General features: G+C 32.4%; 1 pseudogene across 1 annotated transcript in view; it reads right to left on the reverse strand.

Moving 5' to 3' along the window:
- Positions 1-258: 258 nt before the first annotated feature.
- LOC143235494 (5-hydroxytryptamine receptor pseudogene) overlaps positions 259-13,332 on the reverse strand; it is a 38,476-nt pseudogene continuing 25,402 nt past the window's right edge. The window contains exon 2 of the transcript XR_013019223.1: positions 259-3,099. The product of XR_013019223.1 is annotated as a 5-hydroxytryptamine receptor pseudogene (transcript). The remainder of the gene's footprint in view (positions 3,100-13,332) is intronic.

Below are 13,332 nucleotides of genomic sequence, written 5' to 3' on the forward strand. Positions count from 1 at the left end.
AGAAACTTTCAGTTATATATATATATAAAATTAGTTAGTATTTTGTGGTATATTATTTCATCTTTTGTTTTGTTATTAATATTGTGTTTGGGATATTTTGTCATGTTGTTAACAAACTACAAATTAAGTTTTCGTTATGTTAGATCTTAGTTTAACACGTTAAATTGTTATTGTGCTTTTTCTTTCTTACTTTTCATGTATGACTTTCTACTGATTTAAAAACTAAAGAAACACACTTTTCTGGAATGGAGAAACGTTTTTAATGAAATATATTGATAATAAACGAATTTCAAAAGCTCTTATTTTACAACTATACAAGATTTATGCTTACATATAAACCAAAATATACAGAAAAATATTCATAAGAAAGCGTAAATTTGTAACATCGCAACTGGAATGCAGATAGTGGTATTTTAAATCTACAGAGCTATTAATAGGTTGTCCAGAAATAAATGTCGGAATTCTCAAGATGACATTTAGAAGCTGAATAGTAACTTATCGTTGATTGGTTGGTTTAATCCAACGTTTGTCGCTTGCAAAATGTCTTAATTGTCCGCTGTTTCAACTATACTCAGAGTAAGTTCCGTAACCCCCAAGGCAAGATGGACAAGAAGGACCCTCGTCTGATTATCCTTTACAATTTAAAACTTGAACGAAAATCTACCAAAACTACACGAAACATCACCCAGGCATTCGGCCATGGATCTGTTACTGAACGTACAGTTCAGCGTTGCTTCTACAGGTTTAGAAATGGAAATGAAAGTCTTGAAGACCACGAAGGGCGTGGAAGGAAGCCATCCTTAGATAAAAACACACTAAGGAAAACAGTTGAGACAGACTCATGCACAAAAGTACGTGAGCTTGCAGAAAAGCTAGGCACAAACAAATTAAGCATTGTCAACCATCTGAGTGTGATTGGAAAGACGAAAAAGTTGGACAAGTCAGTTCCGCATGAGCTGACTGAAGATCAACAAAATCGGTGTTATGAGATCTATCAAGGATGACTCTCCAAAAATTGAAAGCGTTGGGAATCGAAATTTTGCCTCATTCACCTTATTTTCCAGACTTTTTCCCCTTTTCCCTTACATATTTCCATTTTTTTCAAACACTTTGACAAATTTCTGAACAATAAACGCTTTCAAAATCAGGCATCTGCAGATGAAGCTTTCAGGAAGTTCATCGACCATGGTAAAAGTATGTTGAAGCTTGATTAATGATTGATTAAAGCATGTTTTACAACACTGGTTTATAATTTTTCAAACTTTGCAGTTCAAAAACGGCACTTATTTCTGGACAATCTAATAAAAGAAAAACATATAGGGTGATCATACACTGGTGTTCAAAACGTTATTTTGGTATGTTATTTATATGCTTACGAATTTTAGTAAAATCAAAGCAAGATAAACATAATCCAATCGTTTTAGAAAAATGATTATTTTGATAAATAGGTTTGTTACATTTCATAACAGGTTTAGACTTCTCATGTTTTAATTTGTTAGTAACTATTTGATGATAATACTAATACTCACTATTTTTTTCATTAGTGAACATGTTTGTTTTATTATAATTATTTTAACACTAATTTCTTTGTGATTAAGAAACGAAAAACATTATTCTGAAAATTTATAACAGTTTAGCATTTTTCTGACCAGCAATAACTGAAATAATATCGAGTTTTTTAAAATATTTTAGCTCACTTGTATGTTAATATGTGAACACACTAAAACACACAAATAATCTAACCAATTTTCAACCTTATCCATCATTTGATATCTGTTTAAGCAGTTGCATTTAGTATTTAAAGTTACACAAACATGTTCGACTTATCTCAAACATTTCCAAACCATTCGTTTGAAGGCATTTCGAAAATCTGGACTAAATATTGTGTAAATTATTGGATTTAGCATGGAATTGGCGTATCCTAGCCACAAAAACACACTAAGAAGAAATGACCCAGGATCACAATCATCACACATTGGCATCATTAGGGCCATGATAAAAAATGGTAGCCAGCATCCAACAAACACTCCAGTAATTATTGCTAATATTTTAGCTGCTTTTCGTTCACGTTTCGAATCGATGCTTTCTTTTCTTCTTTTTCTAATTGAAAAAAGTGTCAGTTTGTTTTGTTCCCTTAACGGCAACGCTTGAGTTATAGGGCCATTTTGCAACAAGGTTGTTGTTCCTGGGCTAGTGTTACTTGAAGAACCAGTTGTAAATGTAGTTGTTATTTCATTCATTAATGTGGTTCCACGTGGAATAGGTAACCTTTGAAGGGTACAATAACTTGAACTTCTAGGTTTTCGGCGAATTCGTTTCCGTGCTTCTTTAAATATTCGCCAGTAAAGAGCCAACACAAGAATAAGAGGAAGATAAAATGAAGAACAGGTGGCAAAGACTTGATATGACAAATCTTGGCTAACTAAGCATACTTTGTGAACAAGAACACGTTCTTCGAACTGAGGGTCTTTCCAGCCAAAGAAAGGAGCAACTGAAATTAGTAATGCTACTGTCCAGACAGCAAATATCATAAACGCAATATGGCGGATACTCCTTTGGTGGATGTAGTCTACATTAGTCACTGCCCAATAACGATCAGTAGCAATAGCTAAAAGATGTAATATGGAGGCTGTACAACACAACACATCACAAGAAGTCCAAAGGTCACAGAGTAGAGGACCTAAAGTCCATTTTTGGTTAATTGCGTACACAGCGCCCAGTGGCATCACTAAACAAGCAACAAGCAAGTCTGTTAAGGCTAACGATAAAACCAAGTAGTTACCTACTGTCCTTAAGTTCTTCTCTATCAAAATAGCGGCAATAACAAAGATATTTCCTAAAATAGTTGCTAAAATTAGAAAGGACAGAATAAATGATACTCCAGCTAACCACAATATGCTTATCACCGAGTCCTCAGAGCACAAAGAAGTTGAAGTGTTTCCTAACGTCTCATTTACTCCACAATCAAAAATATTAAATGCATTCTCATCTAAGACATTCGAAGATAGTTCCGAATAATTCTGAAATGTGTAATCGAGCGATATTTCAAAGTCTTCTAACACAGGACTTTTATGGATGACTTCTAACATGATAATAAGCCTATATAAAATGAAAGAAATAACATGATTAGATTATTAGATTATCACTAGAAATGACCCGATTAAAAAAAAACATGTACATAGCTGGAATTTTTTTTTGTTTCTACAGTTACTCTGAGTAAAAATTAAATTAAAATTTACTAAAACTTGAAGTAATTGTTTGTACTTCACAATACATTTTTGTACAACACACAGTATTTCAAATCAAAAACTTTCATTTCATTTTGTAGCTTCTGTAGTACAAATTCGTTTTGTAGTGGCTTTGATAAGTAGGATTATAATAAAAGAATATAATCTGATCTAAATTATTCAAATTTTAAGAACAAACATGATTTAATGAGGTAATTACAGTACTTTCTCGAAAATGATGCATTCGTTTTTCTCCAAATACCTCCCGAAAAATTGACTGCACATTATATTCGCGCAAATTCGATATTGTGTTCTGAAGACGGCTGGACGGGTATTATTTTGTTTGTTTTTAAATTTCGCACAAAGCTACACGAGGGTTATCTACGCTAGCCGTCCCCAATCTAGTAGTGTAAGACTAGAGGGAAGGCAGCTAGTCCTTGGGCTATTCTTTTACCAACGAATAGTGGGACTGTCCGTCACATTAAAACGCCCCACGGCTGAAAGGAAAAATATGTTTGGTGCGACGTGGATTCGAACCCGCAATCCTCAGGTTAAGAGTCAAACGCCTTAACCTACCTGACCATGCCGAACATAGGATAGGTATTAAAACTTTAATTAAAATAAAATACAGAACAACGTTTCGACCTTCTTATCTTAGGTTATCTTCGAAAGGTCGAAACGTTGTTCTGCACTTTATTTTAATTATAGTTGAAATAACCATACCAGCCGTCTTAAGAAGACATTTTTACTTAAAGTGGGTTTCTCGTCATCACGAAATTCAATATTGTTACAAATTTTACTAAAAGTTATTATCGAAAATCATTAAAACATCATAAAGGTTTCATATCCAATGGAAAGGAATGGATGGATGATGAGATGATATGTGAATCAGAATAGGATGGAGCAAAGGTTAAAAGGAAGCAAATCTGATGGTTACGACAATTCTAACGATGATAAAGATTTATGTGAAGGTGAGTGACTAACTTAATGTATTATTACCAAGTATAAACTTTTCAATAAATTTTGTCAAACTTACAAGTAAAAAAAATTCAATGAACGATTTCTAATAATGTTGAATACATTGATATCATTAAGAAAGTATTAAATACATATTGTACAACTGATGTGTAAAAAACAATAACATTTTCTACAACTTTTGTGTATGTGTCTTCTTATAGCAAAGCCACATAGACCTATCTGCTGAGTCCAACGAGAGGAATCGAAACTCTGATTTTTGCGTTGTAAATCCGTAGGTTTACCACTGTCCCAGTGGGTGATTGAAATAGTGTGCATAAAGTATTACTCTGTGGATCTTTACTTCTAAATATGCCTCCCGCTAGTACAGCGGTAAGTCCGTGGGCTTAGCCGATACCCCAATGTGGTTTTGCTAAAGAAAACACACACACGTGTATATATATACGCTTCTAAGTATATCTCTGTAATTTTTGACATTTCAAAATCCTAATATGAATTTAACTTTTACCGTAAACAGTGCAGTTGAAATTTTCCCTTTATTGACGTCCGGGCGGATAGGGTACAATTTATCGTTAACTGTATGATCCCTGTTTGCTTCTCTGAGATTGTAAATGGTAAAATTGCTGTACCAATAAGAAATTTCATGCACATATGGTTTGTTCTGTTTGAAAATTAATCTTTGATAATTAAAGCAAGTTTTAAAGTATGTTTCAAATATTATGAAAAGATTTTCATTAAGCTAAGAAACGTTTTTACGAATTTATGTATTTTAAGATTTCTGAACAATATTTGGAAGTAAGATTGTACAGTATTGTTTTTTAAATCATTTCAAATATTTCAAGTATTTTACAAAAAATATGCACCGTATTTTCCCGCATATGGTGTGCACTCAATTTTGAAAAGTTAGTGTGATGTGGCTGTGCAATTTTTATACGACGTGGAATAAAACTATGAGACTAAAAGAAAATAAATTAAAATATTTCAGTTTACAAACCTAATTTAATCTGCTGAATATAATTAATTCTTTGCAATTTTCACATTCAATGGCATGCTCCGTTTTATGAAACAAGAATAATTCAAAGCGATTTGAATCTTACAGCAGCAGTTTTAAATAAACTATTGCCTAAATAGCAAAAATAAACAAGTTACAATTTATCATCCATCTGTTTTACTGGAAGGAATCTGAATAAGGTTTTACAAGGCTAAAAATTAGACCATAATCCTTTTCAGTTTCCACAAACCAGTGTACTAAAGTAATAAAAAAATTAACAGTTTTTTATCTTAACATTTTAACGATTTTGGTGTGTTTGTAGTACATAATTTCGAGGTACTCTAAAAGTACAGTTGGAGATTAAATAATGAAATTGGTTTAATTTGTTTTCAATTTCGTGCAAAGCTACAAGAAGGCTATCTGGGTTAGACATCTCTAATTTAGCACTGTATGATTAGAGGGAAGGCAGATAGTCTTCACCAACCAATGTAAACTCTTGGGCTACTCTTTTAATAACGAATAGTGGGATTCACCGTAACATTATAACGCCCCACCGCTGAAAGGGCGTACATGTTTGGTGTGACGGGAATTCGAGTCCGTGACTCTAAGATTACGAGTCGAGTGCCTTAACCACCTGGTCATGCCGAGCCCAAATAATGAGATTCTCTAGTGGCTTGGCGATAAGTCTGACAGTTTCGATACCTATGATGAGCACAACAATGGATAACCTATTGTAAAGATCAGTGCTTAAGGACAAACTAACAAACACGTAGATAATTAGCAAGTAAGCCAACTTACTCTAAAATGTTATTTCAACTTAAATTCCATGATAGAAAAAAAAAAAAAAGAGTTATATTAATTACAACGTAAGCCTCATTGGAGTTAATGATCTTTACAAATCTCATTACTTCATAGCAAAATTAGATGTTAGATTATTAGCTAAAATTATGATAAATAATTTAGTAACATTTAAAATATTTGGAACAACAACGCGATTCAAATATTTGCGTTTTAGACCTCACTACGCATACATTTTACGCGTTGCAAGTGGTTTATTGATATCTATTCGTAACTATATAATACGTGTATTATTTGTTATAAGAAGAAACAACACTTACATCTGCTAGAGCTATAATACCTTGCAAATTAATATAAATAATAAATGCATCGTAAGTATAGTGTAGCTTAAACCCGTTAAACTATGCCATAAAGACAACCTGTATAAAAAAGTAAACATATGTGTGCGTGTGTGTGTGTGGAGAATTTGTTCTTAATGATCCTTCTGTGTCCTCTGTTTAGAAATACCTTCTTTACTCAATTTTGATACTTGCTTCTTGGTTTCCGATATATTTGCTTTGAAATAAAACCATGAATTTTCAATATATATCAAACTTTTCAATTCAAAGATTTTAGTAAAAGAACTAGGGAAGTTCAAAAAATATCAAATAACTTGAAGAAACACGATTTAGAACTTTTGAAGCATTAGCTATTTTATAAGATAGAAAAAGCCAAATACAATCAATAAGTTAGAAAAAATGTTGCTGGAGGAAACTATAGACTCGTTGCAAATGTTTAACTCATTCAGTATCATGCATATACACTGCTGGCCAAAATCTTAAGGCCAATAAACAAACAAAAATATGCATTTTGCGTTGTTAGACTCAACCATTTATTTGAGTATAGCTTCGAAAGATGAAAATAAGAAAAGGGAAAATAAAAATAAAAAAGTTTTTAGCATTTAATAGGGAAAATGTGAGCACTATGAAATTAGCCTAAATACTAGATGGTCAAAAGTTTCAGACCATACTGAAACGAAGCGTTAATCGGTAAAGATGTTACGAAATTGAGTCATTTGTGTTCAAGCATCTCAACATCCCCCACTGAAATCTCCTGTGTTACATTGGGTAAAAACATGGCAAAGGCTAAAAAGTTAACATGTTGGAGAGAGCATCCTTATTGACTGAAGGCCCTCGCTTGTGTGGATATGATTGGATCTTTCAGCAGGACAGCTGCAATCCACAATGCCCACAGGACAAAGGACCTTTTCTTGGCGAATAACGTGATTCTTTTGGACTATCCAGCGGAACTAAACCCCATTGAAAATGTTTGGGAGTGGATGGAAGTCTATAGAAATGGACGTTAATTCCAAACAGTGTATGATCTTCGTGAAGCCATATTCACCACTTGGAATAACATTCCAGCCAGCCTTCTGCAAACGCTTATATCGACCATGCCAAAGCGAATGTTTAAAGTTATTTGCAATGACGGCCGTGCAACTCACTACTGAGACCTCTTGTTGGGCATTTCCTACCCTGTTTATGACTTTTTTTTGGTATGGTCTTAAACTTTTGACCAGCTAGTATTTAGGCTAATTTTATAGTGTTCACATTTGTCCTATTAAATGCTAAAATAGTTTTTTATTTTCCCTTTTCTTATTTTCATCTTTCAAAGCTCTACTCAAATAAGTGGTTGAGTCTAACAACGCAAAATGCATGTTTTTTATGTTAATTGGCCTAAGATTTTGGGCAGCAGTGTATGTGAACCACTCTAGAGAACATGGAATATATATGTACAACACTATATAAGATTTGTTTTATAGCTCAAAAAAAGTGCTAAATTGGGTAAATGGTTTGAAAGATAGGTTGCAATAAGATGAACAGTTTTTTTAAGCAAGTTAAAAAAGATAGATAATTCTAGCACATTAACTTAATGCTCTTGGAAATAAATCCACGTATAATTATTTTACTTAAAATTTCTTGTAATCTTAAAACATATGTATCTGTGGAGCGTTCCATGCTATTATCTGAAAAAAAAAAACATTCATGTTGATACGACATGTAGTAAACAAGGTATAAATAATTACTCCTCACCACACGTGCTTTTATACCTATTTGTAATATCTTAAAGAGTTTACCTGACAGATAATTCAGAAAAATACACTAGTTGGTTCAGTGCTCCAATATTCTGTATCAATATACGTTCACTTGAATGAGTTAGACAATTAAAAACACCATAACATATAGTTTACCACTACAATAAAACTATTGTTACTTATTCGATTCAATTACCAATTATTTTAACATAAACCGATTATTTTGCACTGTGCTCTTTGATTTTGAAAAGTCTCTCTCTTCTGGTTGGTATCGCGGATTGATTATAAAGCTGTGTTTTATGTCTAGACCACTTTCTTATGCTCGAATCATTAATTCATTCCTTATGAAACGTCAGCCAGTAAACTCAAATAAATCTCTATAAAAGACACCTTCTCAAGACCTTTTGTCCCTCATGCATGTGTTTCACAAGATTTAATTTTCTCATCTTTCCTTTATATCTTCTATACTTCAGATATTTCACGGCCTTCATGTCATGTTCAGACTTGTTAATGATACTACCATAGTGGATACTTTCTGTACTATGGCCACCTTATACATGTCTGTACAAAAACAGTTTAAATTTGTTTCCTTAACTTGTTTGGTGCATACACCGTTGGGTTACATTTGATATACATAAGACCAAAACTTTTATGTTTAGCGCAAATAAAAGGTAATATCACCATGTCAACATCCCGATCTCTTTAATATTGAAATATACTACGTTATCGTATATCTATGTTGCGTTACATATGTTGCTGTTAAATATTTGAGCATTACCTTCAATAAACATATGACACGGAAGATTCACCTTGCAAAACTCAATTTCAAGGTTACTTAGCGACTCAGCCTTCTGTGTTCTCTGACTAAAACCACTCGAAATTTGAATCCATCTTTTCTCCACTATTCTTATAAGGCATTTACTCTTCATTGCATTACCTGTTGTCATACTTATGGATATATTTTCTTCTTTTTTTTTTATACAAAACACTTAAGGACCTAGGACAACATACCTTCCATATGGCCTTCAGAATGAAACTACCCAGTCCAAACCAGGAATTGTATGATTGCATCTCATTTAAAAAAAAAAATTACAATCGTTAGAAACTTCGTATCAAATATGTTACATACTGCCTACAAACTCACAATATCATCCTTACCATCTTGCTAACTCTTCATTATCCTCCTAACCAGCTTCCTTCAGCTGAGCTTTTTTTAAATATGTATTTTTTCTCCTGAAATGTAATCCTAGACATGTTGCTTCCCCTATGAAAATTCTGTCTCCTTTCATTCATCCTACCAAAATATCGTTTTCTTCTTATATCTCAGTAATCTTCACAACTGAATAAATAAAAGTTTGAGCACTTGATAAGCATAACTTTATATAATTCATTTCATATTTCGAATTATTTTCAGCATTTTGGAATATACGAATACTTCGTCACTAAACAGTGTTAAGGTTAAAAACGAATACTTAACTACGAATAAGTACGTCTTCATTAACCCAAAAAGTTCCACAATTAACATAAATTTATATTAACATGAACTGCTTCTTTGTTTTTGAATGATCTTAATTACGTAGCATACATACACTGTAGTTGTGATGTGGTCCATTGTGTCTTGACAAATTATAATAGCTATAAGTATAATATGAAAATATTACTTGTATAATTAACAATAAGGGTGCTTAAATAAATGCAAAGTAATATTTATGCATAAAGCAAAGTTTTCTGTCTGGTTTTACGAGTTGCTGTGAAGAATTGCATGAAACAATTTTGATGACATTTGGTAGACGAACTCAGATGGAATTTAAATGGATAAGCAACTGAACGAAACGTTTGAGTTTGAAGAACTTGAATATTATTTTCTTCTCGCTGTGAATGAGCGCTAAACTCAAGAGAAAGTCGATAGCGAGGCGATGTTAAAAGAAAAGAAATTTATCATGACAGTGGCTTAGCAGTACGTTTGACGAGTTACAATGCTAAACATCGAGTTTTTGATATCTGAGGTGGGCTCAGCGCATATAGCCCATTGTGTATTTTTGTGCTTAAATCAAATACAAGTTGCAACTCGACATAATATCCATTATATAGAACTACTTTCAAAGTCAGAAACCTTAGGTAGCGCTGTTTTTATAATACGAGTATACTTTAAATTATTGTTTACAACTACAGTTTTCGTTACAATTAAACTACGAAGTAGTTTATGATTTCGTACTGCAGTGTGGTTGTTTATGACACTGTGAAGCTGTTTGCTAAAATATGCAATTGTTAAAACCAAAAATCGTAAGTTTCTTATTCATTTCATCTGTTGAAAACTGTACTTTTATAAGGAATAAATTCTACCATGCAAACATAACTAACAGGATCACTTTTTCTTGGATTCTCTTCCCAATAGACCGAGTGGTTCTAAGGGTGTAGCGGAAAGCTACACTGTAAGACACATACACACAACGCCTCCACGACGTCTATCAGAGATCTTTAGCTCTTCAAGTAAAAATATTGCTACGAGATTGAAAAATAAAAATAAATAAGAAGATAGATTGTCTAAGCTAAATTATTTAAAACAGAATATTGTACTTAAAATATAAAGAGAGACAAAAATAGAATTGATTACCTAGAAAGTTATCTTTGACAGAGCTTTATAAAAAAGCAATGTATACAATAATATAACGCTTAAACCACTTAGTAAGCTTCTGATGAAGCAAGAATTCTATTTAAAATTTCAGAAGGGTAGCACTATGACTTGAAAAACAAAAAAGAGATTATTGTGCGAAATGATACAGCTTATTTTCCTTAGCTAGAATACTCAATATAACAGTATAATTTATTTTTATCAATATAAAAGTAAATATATTTTAGTCTTCCTTGGAGTAAAGTTGAAATAATCCTACATTATTACATAATCAAGAAAATTACAGCTTTTCTCGGGTTACATAATTTATGAAGATCTCTAGTGTCTAATGTTAGCTTTACTTATTTCCTGAAGGAATCTTTTAGTAGACTCTCAATAACAAAATTAGCCTTTCCCTATACATTTACGATCTCAGCTTGTGAAAGAGATCTATAAACCATTATATAAAAAGGAATAAAAAAACTAAATATGCTTCCACTTTTGTATTTAACTATAAATATGGGAGATCTTGCTTAGAAAATAACACTTTCTTGGTGATGAATTACACGTTTAAAAAATCCAAGTGCTTGTGGATAAAATACATATTGTGGAAAAAGGGCACGTATCGTGAGTATTTATTTTTGTGTACAGAACTTTTTCTTTAGAAGCGACATAATCAAACAGAGGCTGTTTTTACGTTTTTGAGCAATATACCAAAAAAAAGTTTAGTGTCGTGTAATTCTCATAGGTTCGTACTTATCACCATGTTGGCGAAGCATGCAGTGTTTATAGTCTTGTAACTGTATTAACGTTAATATAATATATAGTCCTGTATATTTTTTTTTCTCCCTCAACAAGCGAAATCTGAATCTGAACGGATACATTTCCTCCTTTCCAATAAGAAACAAATTTTATGTTAGTATCTGTGTCAGGTATTTCCGCAAGACTGTGCAATAACATTTTGCGCAAGCTGTTCCTCGTTTTCAACTTATACACTAGAATTAATGTAACTAACCAACATCACGACCGCCAACGTTTTTGGCTAATCTTATCTGACCAAATAAAACGACCTTCAATTTTGTAACACATCTACAGCCTCAAAATCCAGAGTGCGATTTTGCAGCGATGAGGATTATTTGTTTCTTTTGGATTTCGCGCGAAGCTACACAAGGGCTATCTGCGCTTACCGCCCCTAATTTATCAGTGTAAGACTAGAGGGAAGGCAGCTTGTCATCACCACTCACCGCCAACTCTTGGGCTACTCTTTTACCAACGAAAAGTGTGATTGCCGTCACATTATAACGCCCCCACGGTTGAAAGGGCGAGCATATTTGGTATGACGGGGATTTGAACCCGCGACCCTCAGATTACGAGTCGAGTGCCTTAATGCGCTTGGCCATGCCGGGCCAAGCACGGTACCTGTTAAGCCATACTTGAGTCAAGTTTATAAAGTCTGTATGTTTGTTAGTAGGCACAAAGCTGTGATAAAAACATTGCGGGTACCAAAACTTGATTATTAACTTGACAAAACCCTTAGTTTTTATCATTGAACCACTAGAGAACAATCAACAGCGTAATTAATACGACAGCATCAGCACGGGTTGTAACTTAATTCATAGTCCTTACGTGCAGAAAATACAATAACTTTATACAAATAACAACATATAAACTTTGAATAAACATTTTTTTTTCAAAACGTTTCTTAATAAAAATACTTAACATTATCATAGTTACAAATTTTAAGTTGCATCACAATAGAAGTTTAGGAATTTGAATATTACTTGTTATTTAGAAATGTCACGAATGATCTTAAATTAAAATCCAGTAGAATACAACATGTTATTAAATTTAGGAAATATTTTTTTACATACCCATATTATTTAAATCGCGTTATAAATAGCGAAAGAACGGAATGGCCAATTAGGTTTAAAAAATAATACGCAAGAAGATATCGTCACTAGTAGCTCAACAGTAAATTAAAAGGTGTAAAGCCCGCTAATAATCAAATTTCGATATCGGTAATGGACGGAGCATAAATAGTACATTGTTTAAATTTGTAGCTTTAAAAGAAGTAAAACATAAAATATAGTTGAGCTCTAAGGTAATCGTGTAATTATTTTAAATGAAATAACTGTTTTATGTTTATATATATGATACTATTAAACAATAAATAAATCTGCTGTTTCCTTAGATTTGTATATATATATGATCAAATATTTTAGATTTCTTTGTTATAGATATTTCTTACACTTAATATATAATATAGCTACATCTGAAGATACGTAATAAAAATATTCCTTTTTAACTATTGACACTATACATCATAATCCCCGAATTTTGCTTAAATAAGAGACTTAAATACCAGGCCATACCATGCCCTATGAATAAATATTATAACATGTTTTAGCTTGAAAAACAGCGTTTGCTCGTAACTTCAAGAAATCAAACCATAAACATACTTTTTACAGAGTTGTCTCTAAAAGTTTAAAGTATATATAAACAAACAATATTTTATTTTATAGACATTATGAGATAAAATGTAAAGAATACATATATAGATTCCACTCTTGTTATTCCAAAGGATTTGAGATTTTATCACCTATAAACAATGGCAAAAGTCGTAGCAAACAACACTTTTGTATAACATTTCCTTTAA

The sequence above is a fragment of the Tachypleus tridentatus genome, chromosome 12 (genome assembly GCF_004210375.1).
Source record: "Tachypleus tridentatus isolate NWPU-2018 chromosome 12, ASM421037v1, whole genome shotgun sequence".
Lineage (NCBI taxonomy): Eukaryota > Metazoa > Arthropoda > Merostomata > Xiphosura > Limulidae > Tachypleus > Tachypleus tridentatus.